The sequence below is a fragment of the Oncorhynchus tshawytscha genome, unplaced genomic scaffold (assembly GCF_018296145.1).
Source record: "Oncorhynchus tshawytscha isolate Ot180627B unplaced genomic scaffold, Otsh_v2.0 Un_contig_766_pilon_pilon, whole genome shotgun sequence".
NCBI lineage: Eukaryota > Metazoa > Chordata > Actinopteri > Salmoniformes > Salmonidae > Oncorhynchus > Oncorhynchus tshawytscha.
Window position 1 is genome coordinate 448,190 of NW_024609833.1, and position 3,938 is coordinate 452,127.

At 40.1% G+C, this 3,938-nt stretch overlaps 1 long non-coding RNA gene across 1 annotated transcript; it reads right to left on the bottom strand.

Annotated features, from left to right (window-relative positions):
- Positions 1 to 650: 650 nt before the first annotated feature.
- LOC121846192 lies at positions 651 to 2,951 on the bottom strand. Its single transcript, XR_006083108.1, has 2 exons — positions 2,016 to 2,951; positions 651 to 1,492 (listed from the first exon to the last, which is right to left on the bottom strand). It is a non-coding gene; the product is annotated as an uncharacterized LOC121846192 (long non-coding RNA).
- Positions 2,952 to 3,938: the final 987 nt, after the last annotated feature.

A 3,938-nucleotide genomic window follows, 5' to 3' on the forward strand; every position in this document is an offset into this window, starting at 1 on the left:
GTTTTTATTTTATGAGTTTTAATTACACAAGTGAATTTTTTTGATTTTAAGGATAAAGGGTTCTTTAATATGTCTAATGTAGTATGGAACATGACTATAAAAGGGTGGTATGACCTATTGACCTTATCATGGCTATCTTTTGAGGTCTGATCAGCCTCAGGGGAGAGTCATTTGTATAATGAATGTGGTCATTTGGGTTAATAGTTAAGGTAAATTAATTATAATGGAGTTTTAGTTTGGGGTTAGAATTATTGTTTGAACCGCAAATGAGAAAGTGGTTCAGGATTCTGTTTTACAACATTAGCTGTGAAGTTTTTGAATGGGCTATTATTGATTTGGTATTATAACAGAGAAAAAAAATCCTATTTATCATTGAGAATAAATAGGAGAAGATAAGATACATTGAGGTTTGGATAGGAGATATATTAAGCCAATAGGGCAGGGAATTACATAGAAAAATAAGTTTCAGTTCTTAGGGGTGATAAATTACTGTAGATAAGGTATTCCACACTTTGCAACATATATTAACTTCATGTTATTGTCAGATAGAATACTGAGGGTCCCTGAAGGAAAGAGCTTGTTAGTATAGGAAGGATTTTGATATGGTTAGCATTTGTTTAGACTTTGTTTGACTATTAGGAGTTTTAAAAAAAAAGTATTACATTTAACAGGAATATAGGACATCTGTGATGATTTAGGATTATTGTTAGGATTAAGATAGATTGATTAAGGAAATGTAAGGACTTTAGAGATTGCCACTCATAGACATGTTTTTTCTAAAATCAATTATTTTAGATAAAGTCAAACCGTTAGAAGCTTAGTGGTATTTGAGAGATATGAGAGAAAAGGGTTACGGTTTAAATCGGTAAATATATATATTTAAGACAATATATAAGTAGCACAGATACTTCTTAAAGTAGATAAGAAACTTGACAGAGAATTGGTACAGGATTGACATGAATGGACGCCCAAGGGAGAATTTGACATGTGGAAAATGAAAGGGGCTCCTACATGATGATGTCAGACATAAGGATAATTGACTAATCTTACCTAAGTCATTGTTTAAGAGTAGGCAAGGTTGTTACCTGGGCAGAGCCAGGTAACAAAGGGGGGATGGGTAAATTGTGTTATAGGATAGGATGTGACCTACGGGATAATTAACTGATAAAAAAAGCTAACAAGTAGGTATAGAAGTTAAATATATAATCAGATAGAACAAATGAGAAACTGTTTGTTAACCAAACCTGTATGTCCAAGATTTTATGCACTACAGGTGAATTACAGGTGAAGTCACTCAATCCAGTCCCCGAGGCCTGTTGGGGGGACCATACCAAGGACTCCTGGTGACAGCTAGCAGAAAGAACTACCCGGATTCATATCACACTGCGGGAGGGTAAGACACCATGACACTGTCGAACAATAACAGAGTTCGAGAGGAGAACTGGAATTAACAGAATTCTGGGGGCCATCTCTCGAATGAAAAATACCTTACCTGTCAAATCAAATCAAATCAAATGTATTTATATAGCCCTTCGTACATCAGCTGATATCTCAAAGTGCTGTACAGAAACCCAGCCTAAAACCCCAAACAGCAAGCAATGCAGGTGTAGAAGCACGGTGGCTAGGAAAAACTCCCTAGAAAGGCCAAAACCTAGGAAGAAACCTAGAGAGGAACCAGGCTATGTGGGGTGGCCAGTCCTCTTCTGGCTGTGCCGGGTGGAGATTATAACAGAACATGGCCAAGATGTTCAAATGTTCATAAATGACCAGCATGGTCGTATAATAATAAGGCAGAACAGTTGAAACTGGAGCAGCAGCACGGTCAGATGGACTGGGGACAGCAAGGTGTCATCATGTCAGGCAGTCCTGGGGCATGGTCCTAGGGCTCAGGTCCTCCGAGAGAGAGAAAGAAAGAGAGAATTAGAGAGAGCATATGTGGGGTGGCCAGTCCTCTTCTGGCTGTGCCGGGTGGAGATTATAACAGAACATGACCAAGATGTTCAAATGACAGACACCTGTCCTTTCCTCACTGTTCTTGTTCATAGAAGTGAAAATGTGTCTGACACTTGCTAATGATGTGTTTTCTGGAAGAGGGTGGGGCTTTATAGGTGAGCTGTCCATCCGAAGCTGTATGGTTGGGAGACTTCATTTCCTACACCATGAACCCGAGAGGCCAGAGGGTAATATTGACATAGTTAAACAAGGAGGAATTAGTATTAACCAAGCATAAGAGATCACTTGATCTGGATAAACAGGAAGTGAGAGTAGGATAGGGAGGGATGTCTCAGTGGAGTTCTATGTAGACCAAGTGGTGTCTGACTCCTTGGCAGTTCAGGACTAAGAGTAGCTATTATGGAAGACATCTATGCAAGTCTCTGTGTAGTTCATGGAAACAAGTTATAGCTCACATCATGTGAGAAGGCTACATAAAAATGAAGAGTTCAGGGAGCCCTGCCACATCCGACGAGCATCGGAGCTGGTGTGGTACGATTCGATCTTAGTCCTGTATTGACGCTTTGCCTGTTTGATGGTTTGTCGGACGGCATAGCGGGATTTCGTATAAGCTTTCAGGTTAGAGGCTTGCTCCTTGAAAGCGGCAGCTCTAGCCTTTAGCTTAGTGCGGATGTTGCACGTAAAACATCAGCCATCTACCCCGGCGCAATGGTATACAATGGTATCAATGGTACAATGGTATCATGGTCGAATTGCTTCAAAAGAAACCACTATTAAAGGACACCAATAAGAAGAAGAGACCTCATTGGGTCAATAAACACGAGCAATGGACATCTGTCCTTTGGTCTGGTACGTCCAAATTTGAAATCTGTCCTTAAAATCTGTCCTTTGGTCTGGTACGTCCAAATTTTATATTTTTGGTTCCAACCGCTGTCTTTGTGAGATGCAGAGTAGGTGAACGGATGATCTCTGCATGGTTCCTGCCGTGAAGCATGGAGGAGGTGTGGGGGTGCTTTGCTGGTGACACTGTCAGTGATTTATTTAGAATTCAAGGCACACAACCAGCATGGGTACCACAGCATTCTGCAGCGATATGCCATCCCCATCTGGTTTGCACTCAGTGGGACTATCATTTGTTTTCCAACAGGACAATGACCCAACACACTTCCAGGCTGTGTAAAGGCTGTTTGACCAAGAAGGAGAGTGATGGAGTGCTGCATCAGATGACCTGGCCTCCACAATCACCCGACCTCAACCCAGTTGAGATTGCTTAGGATGAGTCGGACCACAGAGTGAAGGAAAACCAGCCAAAAAGTGCTCAGCATATGTGAGAACTCCTTCAAGACTGTTGGAAAAGCATTCCAGGTGAAGCTGGATGAGAGAATGCCAAGAGTGTGCAAAGCTGTCATCAGGCAAAGGGTGGCTACTTTGAAGAATCTAAAATATATTTTTTATTTTATTTTTTATTTTTTATTTATTTTTTTATTTTGGTTATGATTCCATATGTGTTATTTCATAGTTTTGATGTCTTCACTATTATTCTACAATGTAGTAAAAATAAAAAAAAGCCCTTGAATGAGTAGGTGGGTCCAAATTTGACTGGTACTGTATATATATATTTGTATTTCTTCCTCAGTAGGCTTTGCGATAACTCTGTAATGAAAAGCTCTATACAAATTACATGTATTATAATTATTATTATAATAAGACGGCTGTCCATAAGCACAGATAAAGGATATCAAGGATCTGGGAAGATGTATGGAGGAATGGTTTAAGATCCCTCCCTGTATTCTCCAATCTCATAAAACATTTTAGAAAAAGGCTTGTTATCCTCGCTAGGGTAGGGTGCCTGGAGTACTAAAAAAAGGGGTCCCAATAATTGACCACTATCTATTATAGATTGTTTTTATTACTTGTTAAAACCACTCTAGGGTATGTGGGACGCTAGCGCCCCACCTGGCCAACATCCCGTGAGATTGCAGAGT